Below are 12936 nucleotides of genomic sequence, written 5' to 3' on the forward strand. Positions count from 1 at the left end.
GAAAGAGAAATTAGGGAACACTCCCATTTACCATTGCAACAAAAAGAATAAGATACCTAAGAATAAACCTACCTAAGGAGACAAAAGACCTGTGTGCAGAAAACTATAAGACACTGATGAAAGAAATTAAAGATGGTACAGATGGAGACATATACCATGTTCTTGGGCTGGAAGAATCAACATTGTGAAAATGACTATACTACCCAAAGCAATCTACAGATTCAATGCAACCCCTATCAAACTACAACTGGCATTTTTCACAGAACTAGAACAAAAAATTTCACATTTTGTATGGAAACACAAAAGACCCTAAATAGCCAAAACAATCTGGAGAAGGAAAAACGGAGCTGGAGGAATCAGGTTCCCTGACTTCAGACTATACTACAAAGCTACAGTAATCAAAACAGTATTGTACTGGCACAAAAACAGAAATATAGCTCGATGGAACAGGATAGAAAGCCCAGAGATAAACCCATGCACATACGGAAACTTTATCTTTGCTAAAGGAGGCAAGAATATACAATGGAGAAAAGACAGCCTCTTCAATAAGTGGTGCTGGGAAAACTGGACTGCTACATGTAAAAGAATAAAATTAGAACACTTCCTAACACCATATACAAAAATAAACTCAAAATGGATTAAAGACCTAAATATAAGGCCAGACACTATAAAACTCTTAGAGGAAAACATAGGGAGAACACTCTATGACATAAATCACAGCAAGATCCTTTTTGACCCACCTCCTAGAGAACTGGAAATAAAAACAAAAATACACAAATGAGATCTAACGAAACTTAAAAGCTTTTGCACAGCAAAGGAAACTATAAACAAGATGAAAACACAACCCTCAGAATAGGAGAAAATAGTAGCAAATGAAGCAACTGACAAAGGATTAATTTCCACAAGATACAAGCAGCTCATGCCGCTCAATATCAAAAAAATCAAACAACCCAATCCAAAAATGGGCAGAAGATCTAAACAGACATTTCTCCAAAGAAGATATACAGATTGCCAACAAACACATGAAAGGATGCTTAACATCACTAATCATTAGAGAAATGCACATCAAAACTACAATGAGGTATCACCTCATACTGGTCAGAATGGTCTTCATCAAAATATCTACAAACAATAAATTCTGGAGAGGGTATGGAGAAAAGGGAACCCTCTTGCACTGTTGGTGGGAATGTAAATTGATACAGCCACTATGGAGAACTGTATGGAGGTTCCTTAAAAAACTAAAAATAGAACTACCATGCGACCCAGCAATCCCACTACTGGGCATATACCCTGAGAAAACCATAATTCAAAAAGAGTCATGTGGGCTTCCCTGGTGGCGCAGTGGTTGAGAGCCCGCCTGCCGATTCAGGGGACACGGGTTCGTGCCCTGGTCTGGGAAGACCCCAGATGCCACGGAGCATGTCCGTGAGACATGGCTGCTGAGCCTGCGTGTCCGGAACCTGTGCTCCACAACCGGAGAGGCCACAACAGTGAGAGGTCCGCGTATTGCAAAAAAAAAGAGTCATGTACCACAATGTTTGTTGCAGCACTATTTACAATAGCCAGCACATGGAAGCAACCTAAGTGTCCATCAACAGATGAATGGGTAAAAAAGAGGTGGCACATATATACAATGGAATATTACTCAGCCATAAAAAGAAACAAAATTGAGTTATTTGTAGTGAGGTGGAGAGACCTAGAGTCTGTCACATAGAGTGAAGTAAGTCAGAAAGAGAAAAACAAACACCGTATGCTAACACTTATATATGGAATCTAAAAAGAAATAATAATAATGTTCTGAAGGATTAGGGGCAGGAAAGGAATAAAGATGCAGATGTAGAGAATGGACTTAAGGACATGGGGAGGGGGAAGGGTGAGCTGGGATGAAGTGAGAGAGTGGCATGGACATATATACACTACCAAACGTAAAATAGATAGCTAGTAGGAAGCAGCCACATAGCACAGGGAGATCAGCTCTGCACTTTGTGACCACCTAGAAGGGTGGGATAGGGAGGTGGGAGAGAGACACAAGAGGGAGGAGATATGGGGATATATGTATATGTATAGCTGATTCACTTTGTTATAAAGCAGAAACTAACACACCATTGTAAAGCAATTATTCTCCAATAAAGATGTTAAAAAAAAAAAAAGCCTACAGGATTTGGAAGAGATTTTTTTTTTTCCTGATTTGTGAGAGGAGAGTGTTTGCCTGAAAGAGAGAGTAATGGGAAAGTTCATGGGGGAATAGGAAAAGAAAAAAGAGTATGTCTTGGAAGACAGTCCCCTTTCTTAACTCCTTAGGTTCATGCAGAGGCTAAGAAGAATGGAAGGGGTGTGTGTGTGTGTGTGATTCAGGGACATGGAAGCACAAGCCACACCAGTACCCATTTCACAAAGGGCCATGCAGTGTGGGGGGCAGCCTTTTCCCTTCTATATGGATAAAACAATTTTGTTTTAGGAAAGAAGTGAGAGGCAACACTGCTGAGGGTCCAGGAGGCTCTAGCGGCCGTGACAAGGTGAGACACTTACGTACAAGGCTTCTAGAGCTGTGGACCACACAGTAAGAAGGAAGGACAGGGCAAAAGATCCAGAAAGGACTATATAAGTGTTCATATGAAATTTTCCTGAGGATCACCAGAAACAGTAAATGAGACATTGAGGGGCTGCAGTTTTTAAGTCATGCACATTGAGACAAAATACCAAGGATATTTTCTATTTGCCATAACAGTGACAGGATACTACCTTTGGAGTGATAAAGTTTTGAAAAACTCAGGGTCTACAATGAAGTTTTTGGAATCCAGAATAAGCATTTTAAAACGGTTCTATGATCTAATTGGCAATAAAACTAAGCTTCTGTTAGAGCACGGTGCAAATCTAATTCTATGATTCTTGGTAATTGTGAAATTAAGTTTAGTCAGAAAGCTTCATTTCCCTCTATTTCTTAAACCATGATCTAAATAAACACTGCCTTTTAGAATTAATCTCTCTTTCCCACACACACTTATAGAATTGTGATTGTTTCTCTATAGCGGCAATTATCACAATCCGATTTGGGTTAGTCTGTTACGTTTATGGCTGACTCCCCACGAGACTGTGAGCTCCTGAAGGGCAGTGACCTTGCCCTTTCATTATGTGCTTCTCACAACTCCCCTTAGAAAGCTTTGCATGTTATATTCATCCATTCACTGAAAACATATATAGAATATCTGTTTGGGGCCTAACACTGTCCTCCATAAATGGTTCAGTGAATTAAAAACAAAAAACTTCTCATTTGTGGTAATGAAGCTATCAGAAAAGCTAAGATGCTTCTCCAAAAATGTTTTTTACAAGAAAGGAAATTATAAAAAATCTGTTGGAAACTTCCCTGGTGGTCCAGTGGTTAAGACTCCGTGCTTCCACTGCAAGGGACACAGGTTTGATCCCTGGTCAGTGAATTAAGATCCCTCATGCCACACGTCCAGAAAAAATCTGTTGGATCACCTTTAAGTATTTTATTTAGGACGTTTGCCTCTACATTCAAAAGAGAGGTGGACCTACAATTTTCAATTTTTGTACTAACTTTGGTATTTGTATAAGGTTTGTAAAAGACTTGTACCTTATGTTGAAAACATTGCACGTTTTAAAAGATCTTTAATAGTTTTTACACCTCTGTATCTGTTTTTTAAGTTTAGTCGAGTTCATTGGTAAGACCATCGGGGTCTAACATGTGAAAATTTTGGAGACCATCACTCCTGTTCTCATAACAAAAAAGCTGAACAAACTAAAAATCAACAACTCTTCTTAGATCCATCAGAGAATTGAAGCAACAGAGCAAACCTCTGCCCCCAAAACTGGAGAGACAGATAAATACAGAGAATCACTGTTTATTGGGAACAGAAGCCACAGGGCCCAGGAACTGGTAGGAACACATAAGTGGTAGTTGACCAATTGCTGGAGACTGAGCCTGGACCCACTTAGAGATAAAGAAAAAAAAAAGATATAAAAAAGGCCCCTGTGGGCCCAGGAGTAGGAGGATCCCCACACTTCTGTGAGTTTTACCCTCTTGAGCCTCACCAGCTTCTCACAGTGAAGATCAGAGAAAAATCCCCTGCTGCTTCTGGCAGAGGAAGGGGAAAAGTAACTATTTTGAAATATGCCCACAGCATTCTGTTCTCCTTAACAAAGTCCTTCTTTCCAGAGAAATGAATTTACCAGACCTTAGCTGATACACGACAAGGGAAATGTCCAGCTCCATTTCCTTCTAACTTTTCATACGGGAGAAGGGAAATGCACAACTCCAGTGCCTTCCTGTCTCACTGAAAGGGAGAAAAGTTAACAAGTAGTTGTAAGGTTCACAGGCCAGGGCACGGACCCACAAAAAGACAGAGACCCGGTAACAGAGTCATAGAGCACTTCCCCTTCACACTTACTGCCACATCAATAGGACCCCTTCATAATAACAGGGATTATAGCTGAAAGAATTGTAATGCTCAGATTTTACTTAAGAAAGAGACTCTAAGAAAGACCAAGGGCCAGCAAATGATACAAAAACAAGGTCAGTAAAGGAAATGTTAACCTTGACACCTACAGATACAGCAAACAGTAAATGCAGCCTAACTCCTAGCCAGATACGTATAAAACCTGACAGTAAAGGTCTGTTCACTCTAGTGTTTGTGTTCAATACACCATGTCCAGCTTTCAATAAAAATTATGAGATATGATAAAAGGTTAAAAAGACAAACAACACACACACACAAAAAACCCCCACATTCCCAAGAGACAGAGCAAGCACCAGAACTAGACTCAGAAATGACTAGAATTTTAAATAATTATAATTAGGATACTAAGAGCTCTAATGGAAAAGTAAAAAACATACAAGAACAGATGGATAATGTAAGCAGAGAGATGGAAAGAATCAAAACTAAATGCTAGAAATAAAAAGTCTGTAACAGAAATGGGGAATGCCTTTGATGGCTCATCAGTAGAAACAGCTGAGGAAAGGATCAGTGATATAAGATATGAAGATATGTGAATAGAAATATCCCAAGCTGAAAGCAAAGAGAAAACAGACCAAAGAAAAGGAACAGGTATCTAAGAATTGTGGGACAATTATAAGAGTTGTAAGACACATGTAGTAGGAATACCAGAAGGTAAAGAAAGAAAAGAACGTAAGAAATATTTGAAGCAACAATGACTGAGAATTTTCCAAAATTAGTGACAGACACCAAACCTCAGATCAAGGGTCAGAGAACACCAAGGATAGAATGTAATAAAACTACACCTATGCATATTATATTCAAACTGCAGAAAACTAACAAAAAAGAGAAACTTTTGAAAAAAAAGACAGAAGAAAAAGCGTAAGGATTACATCAGACTTCTCTTCAGAACCATGCAAGTGAGAGTGAGGGAAATATTTAAAGCATTGAAAGAAAAAAATAATCATCAACCTAGAGTTCTATATCCAGTGAAATTATCCTTCAAACATGAAGTAAAAAATAAAGACTTTCTCAGACCAAAAATTGAGGGAATTGGTTGCCAGTAGACTTGCAGAAAATGTTAAAAGAAGTTCTTCAGAGAGATGGAAAATGATACAGATAAGAAAGTCTACATAAAGGAAGGAAGAGCATTAGAGCCGGAATAAATGAAAGTAAAATAAAGTATTATATTTTCCTTATTCTTAGCTGCTCTAAAAGAGAGCTGTTCAAAGTAATAGTAGCAACAATGTATTGGATAATTATCACTTATGAATAAATGAAATGAAGGAAAGAAGAGTTAGAAGGGATGAGAGAGAGAAATTGGACACACTCTGTTAGCAGGTCCCTGCAGTACTTGTGAAGTGACATAGTGTATTCAAAAGTAGGCTTAGGTTAATTGTAAATGAGTATTGCAGAATCTAGAGCAACCACTAAAATAATTTACAAACAAGTATAATTGATATGCTAAGAGAGGAGAGAAATGGAATCATATACTGATTTACAATCAGAAAAAGTAGAAAACAATATGAAGATAACAAAGTAACAAAGGATAAGTGTGACAAGTAAAACAGGGTTAAAAATATGGTAGACATCTATCCAACTGTATGACGAATCACTTTAAATGTGAATGGTCTAAATGGTAAAAGACAGAAACTGTCAGAGTAGATCAAAAAGTACATGACTGCTCAGTAAGAAACTCACTTTAATTATTAAAAAAAAATAGATTAAAAGTAAAGGGATGAAGGGGGGCTCCAGCGGCAGCTGGGGCGAGTTCCCTGCAGTGCTTATCCAGCAGCCAGCACCCAGGCCTCATGGGCAGCCTCTCATGGGATGCACCAGGCTGTGGAGGCTGGTGTGCAGCCTGCCAGTCCTTGGCCATACCTGCTTGTGTGTCCCAGCTCAGAAGGGCCCGCCTGGGCCTGGAGCGATTCTGGTCAAAGTGAAGCCAGATGGCCTGCAGCAGTGGCTCCATGGGATTGTGATCCAGGGCTTTGAGAGCAGGGTCCTCGGGCTGGTGGGGACGAAGACACTGCAGGCACCAGACAGTGTCTTGGCTGAGGCCTACCACTACCAGGAGGAAGCCCTTTTACCCAGCCCTCATCAGCTACATGAGCTCTGGCCCCTGGTCCCTATGGTCTGGCAAGACCCCCATGTAGTCTATACCACAAGGGCCATGATAGGAAACAGCAACTCTGCTGAGGCTGCCCCTGGCACCATCAGGGAAGACTCCAGGGAGACTTGAGCCTCCACATCAGAAGACAGCAAGAGGGGTTAACACACGAGGACTGGTGGGAAAATGAGGCTCCCAGAAATGATCTGGACTGATTCATGAGTGTGAGGGAACATCATCCAGGCCAGTGCCTTGTGTAGGGGCCCAGAGGGAGATCCATCTGTGGTTCAGGAGCAGGGAGCTGGTGGACTGGGCAAAGGAAGGCAACCACAGCAACATCTACTCAGCCCAAACCCTCAGGCTGCTGTGACTCCCTAGCATCCACCCAGGACCAACTACCTCTGTTGGAAAGAACTTGAGCTCACACTCATGCTCTGCCCATCTGTCTCAGACCACTTCCCTCTCCACCTTCAACTTCACCCCAGAACAGAGTGGTTAGAGCTACCAACTTTATTTGCCTTTCCGTCTCCTAAACTAGAAAGAATTTGGACCAAATCCTTTCTCTACCAAAGTGCCAGACAACTTTTTGAGTGTTTCCAAATGTGGGCTTTGCCACTTCTCATTCCCCAAAAAGGGGAATGTTAAAATTCACTGTGCTGTGAAAAAATTTTAAAGTAAAGAGATGAAAGATATACAATCCTAATATGAATCAAAGGAAGCAGAAGTGGCTATATTAATGGCAGATGAACAGATTTCAGAAGCAAGGATAACTTTCAGGGATAAAGAGAGTCATTACATAATGATAAAGGAGTCAATTTGCCAAGAAAACATAATAGTACTTAATGTGTATGTGCCTAACAACAGAGCATCAAAATATATGAGGCAAAAACTGACAGAATGTCAAGGAGAAATAGACAAATTCACTATTATAGTTGGAGATTTCAACATTCCTCTATCAGTAACTGACAGATCCAGGAGGCAAAGGAAAACTCAATATTGTTAAGATATCAGCTCTTCCCAATATGATCTAAAGATTCAATGGAATCTCAAACAAAATCCCAGCAAGTTATTTTGTACATGTTGACAAACTGATTCTGCAGTTTATAGTATATCAAAAAGAAAAAGACACAGAATTGCCAAAATAATATTGAAGAAGAAGTCTATAGACTGACAATATGTGACTTCAAGACTTACTATAAAGCTACAGTAATTAAAACAGTGTGACACTGGTAAAATAATAGACAAATAGATCAGTGGAACAGAATAGAAAGCACAGAAATAGGCCCACACAAATATAGCTAACTGATCTTTGACAGGGACTAAAATCAGTTCAATGGAAAAAAGGATGATCTTTTTAACAAATGGTACTGGAAAAATGAGACATCTACAGGGAAAAAATATGACACAGACCTTACACCTTTCTAAAAATGAACTCAAAATGAATCATAGATCTAAATGTAAAATGAAAAACTATAAAACTTCTAGAAGATAACATAGGAGAAAATCTACCTTGAGTTTAAAGACGACTTTTTAGAAACAATACCAAAATCACAATCCATGAAAGAAATAAAGTTGATGTCAGACTTCTTTTAAAGGAGAAAAAATTCTGGGGACTTCCCTCGTGGCACAGTGGTTAAGACTCTGCCTGCCAGTGCAGGGGACATGGGTTCGAGCTCTGGTCCAGGAAGATCCCACATGCCATGGAGCAACTAAGCCTGTACACCACAACTACTGAGCCCGCGTGCCACAACTACTGGATCCCAAGTGCCTAGAGCCCATGCTCCACAACAAAGAGAAGCCACCACAAAGAGAAGCCCGTGCACCACAATGAAGAGTAGCCCCCACTCTCCACAACTAGAGAAAGCCTGCGAGCAACAACCCAATGCAGCCAAAAATAAATAAATAAAAATCAATTTAAAAAAATATTCTGCTCTTTGAAAGATACTTTTAAAATAATAAAAATACAAACCGCAAAACAGAAAAAAAATATTTTTAAAACCCACATCTGATAAAAAAAATTGTATATAAAATGTACAAAGAACTCTTAAAACTCAACAACAAGAGAGCAAACAACCCAGTTAAAACATGGGCAAAAGATCTGAATTGACAACTTTACCGAAATATATACATATATATACACATACATATATATATATATGTATATACAGATGTCAAATAAGCCTATAAAAAGATGTTCAACATCATATGTCATCAGGGAATTGCAAATTAAAAGAACAATAAGATACCATTACACAACTATTAGAATGGTTCATATCCAAAAACTGACAACACTAAATGGTAGCAAGAATGTGGAGCAACAGAAACTCTCACAGGAATACAAAATGACACAGGACTTTCTTGCAAAGCTAAACACAGGCTTACCATACAATCCAGCAATTCCATTCATTTTTGTAAATGCGTTGAAACTATGTTCACACAAAAATTTGCACAGAAATATTTATAACAGCTTTATTCATAATTGCAAAACGTGGAAGCACCAAGTTCTTTAATAGATACAATGGAATAGTATTTAGCATAGAAGAAATGAGCTCTCAAGCCACGAAAAAATATGGAAGAAACTTAAATGTATATTGCCAAGTGAAAGAAGGCAGTCTTGCCAAAAACCTATAGACTGTGTGAGTCTAATCATATGACATTCTGGAAAAGGCAAAACTATGGGTACAATGAATAGGTCATTGTTCAACAGGGTGGGGAGAAATGAATAAGTAGAGCACAGAAGAATTTTAGAGTAGTAAAAACACTCTATGTGATATTATAAAGGTGGTCAGTGGTTGCCAGGAGTTCAGGGGGATAGAGATATGTATAAGTGGAATACAGAAGATTTTTAGGGTGGTGAATCTATTCTGTATGGCATTGTAATGACAGATGCATGAGATTATGCATTTGTCAAAAGTTGTGACATTTACTCTTATTTCTTTGATCAGGCTTACCAAAGACTGTATTTATTGGACTTTCCCAAAAATCAACTTTTGTTTTAATGATCTGGTTTATACTTTTGTTTTTTATATAGTTAATTCTTTTCCTCTCTTAATTTGTTACCTTTACTTTTTTGTATATTTTACTGTCTTTTTTCTACCTTCTTAAAATGAATGCATAAACCATTTCTTTATGGTTTCCTAACACATATACTTACTATTAGAAATTTTCACCCATGTACCACTTTATATGATGTGAATACACAAACACACACACACTGCTGTCATTATTTATTTCTAAATATTTGTAATTTATATTTGGATTTCCTCTATGACCAGAGGATTTCCTCTATATTTAGAATAGCATAGTTGTATTGTTTCCAGAAAATCCGGCTTGCATGATTTCTGATTTGGGAAATTTGTTGAAGTATTCTTCAAAGCCTAATAGAGGGTCAATTTGGGGGCATATTTCATTAAATTTTGAGTGGAATAGAAAGCATATATAAAGTCCTACACATCTATTTCAATTACTTCTTGAATTTATATTAGTTTTAGTTTAATATATATTAAAGTTATGCTGTTGGGTGCCTTGAGGTTTGTAACTCATATTTTCCTGATGAATTTTGCTTTTTAATAGTTGTCAGATAGATCTTTTTTAAATAGTTGTCAGATGGATCTTTTTCTTGTCCCCATTTAAAACTGTAATAGAAATATCAAAAATAAATATGGCTCTTGAGATATAATTACAAAACAACTCTTTTCTCTATATATTCCTTTAAATATATGTTAAGGTATCCCCTGCTCCTGGATGAAAACTCAGGCACACGGTATATTTTTAAAATATTCTTCAGTAGTAAAATCTTTGATCCTGCAGGTTTCAAACACAGTCTGATTTTAATCATTTAAATGTCCATTTCTGTGGGTAGGAGACAACTTTCAATCTCCTTATAGTTGTTACTTCTCATCCAGTTCAGGCTTTGAGTTGGTAGGAAGCCTGCCATCAGAAAGTGGGGCTTTCTTTACTTCTTCTCCTTCTAGCCCTTCTACTCATGCTCCTCTGTCATATTATTGATGGTCTCTGACTTGAAGTAAAGGGAAAGGACAGATGCAAGGGAGCAGGAAATTTCTGACTTACTAATACTATTGTAGTGATCTACCAACAGAACTCTGTTGACTCAGAAGATCTTTAAATCTGATTCTTTCCTTCCTGGAGCGTGGTTGTGAGTGCATCTTGGGAGACTCTCTCAGGTACATTTTCTTTGATGTGGGCAAATCTGTCTCTATTTTATGGTTAATTCCCCTTTCTTGGATCTACAGGCATTCAGTAATATCTGTTGTTTCTCTATATATGGTCTGCCATTCCTCCAGAGTCTTTTTGGATGGACCTAAAATGACTTCATGCCAGCTCTCTTTTCCATGGCCCACAGTTGAACCCTCAGAATACACTTCGTTATCCTTTTCTCTGATAAGCTCCAAAAGTATAGGCCATACTACAAAGCCTGTTCCTTTCCATCCTTAAAGCACCTAAAAAATTCATCTCTTGCCATTTAGATTTCCCAGGATGGATTCAGGTACACTGGGTCCCCTAAATTCTTGGGGTTCACATAGTAAGTTCTTTGAGTGGTCTTGTTGAAGGCTTTTTCATTTGTGGGGTGGGGTTCTCCAAAAATTCTCTACATATCTCATCTGTAAATCCAACCCTTTTATACCTTTCTTTTGGGCGAAGGATGGAAGGGTCATATAATTGGACTTTTGTCACCTCCTTTGAAAATCTCATCCTGACCCAGCACCTCACCCTGGAATGTAATATGCATGGTCTCAGTGATTTACCTAAAACCATTTTAGCATCTTGTTACACGATCTTTCTTTATCACTTACTTTTATGTGTGTGTATCTCAGGGTTTTTAGATGAAACTAACACTAGTTGGAAATTAGTTAAGCAGAATATAAATTTATTTAAGGGTATTAAATAGCTCACAAAGAATGTTCACAGAGAACAACCAGATACTCAGGCTCAAGGATTACTTTACAGGAAAAACTAAGCCACAATGCAATGGCTATACTACTGAAGAATAGAAGTGCTGCTTCTTTTTGGCACAGACACCCAAATCTCACAAATCCCACTAGAAGCTGGATGCCAGACTGCAATTAATCTTTGTGAAATGCCAAAGCCAATCTTTGTGAAAAGCCAATGCCCAAAGATTGAGGGTTATTTTCTCACTTCCCAGTTAGTCACATATATTTGCCATAATCTCAAGGGATGCTGGGAATATCTATCCTGTGGATGAGAGACTTATAATGGGGAGAGTCTCCAAAGAGGAAAGCTGTCCAAAAAAGATGAATGTTCCACAAAAAGACAAGTGCCTACTTTTGTGAATAGCTGGATTCTTTTTAACCAGAGAGCATGTACCTTAATAGAGAAATTTATCACATTCACATTTATTGTGATGTTGGGATTATTCCTGTAACCATACTTAATATTTTCTATTTATAACACTTTCTTTTTTTCCTTTTCTTATGTTGAATGGTTTAATTTTTATTTTTTTGCTTCTTTTGTGTGTGTGTGTGTGTGTGTGTGTTTATCAAATTAATACATACATTAGTAACAAATCAAATAGTACAGAGGGGTTTTTGAGAAAAAACCATCTCCTGACTTTATACTCCCCATTCTCCAGATGACATTTCTTATAATTCCAGTTTTAGTTTTTTCTAATAGTAATATCATATCTCTGATAGTTATTTTTATCTCTGTTCCTTGATCCATCAAATATACATAAATATAACATTTAGAAATTTCTAATTTAAATATTCCCTTATTTTACATAATACTACTTAGATTTTTTGGAAGAATAGTATGATATAAGTAATGTAGATTTCTTAGGCAGGTATTAAATAGCTCAATAGATATTAATTATCATTTTCATCATCATTGGTACTTTTAGACAACTCACTATTGACTGTTTTCCAGATCCACGTCTTCTTCTCTCTTGGTTTACTTGCTGATTTTAATGGAAGATTTCTGGAATAGCCATGAGTCTTTTTCTCATGTCATTCTTCAGTACTGGAAATTTCCCCTCTATTATTCCTTTAATAATTTTTTTCTTACATCTTCTTAGCTCTCTTATCCGGAGATTTCTATTATTTGTATGTTGAATCTCTAGAATAGGTCTTTATGTGTCTTATATTTCCTCTCATATTTTTCATTTTGTCTTTTTCTCACACCTTTTTTAAACATTTGTACCTATCACATCCTTCTAGTCTCCCAGGCCCTGCCACATTACATGTTGAGATCATCTGGGATTTGAGATCCAGATGGTTAGGTTATTATTTTCTTAGATTGTGCATAAATAATTTTTAGAATTAACTAAATGTTTTATGTATTTCTTCGGACTGAAATTTTGCTTGCTTATTTCCTAGTTTCTTTGCCCTTTTTATC

The sequence above is a fragment of the Delphinapterus leucas genome, chromosome 4, assembly GCF_059928025.1.
Source record: "Delphinapterus leucas isolate spDelLeu-1000000601 "Yukka" chromosome 4, BTC_Dleu_Yukka2, whole genome shotgun sequence".
In the NCBI taxonomy this organism is placed as follows: Eukaryota; Metazoa; Chordata; class Mammalia; order Artiodactyla; family Monodontidae; genus Delphinapterus; species Delphinapterus leucas.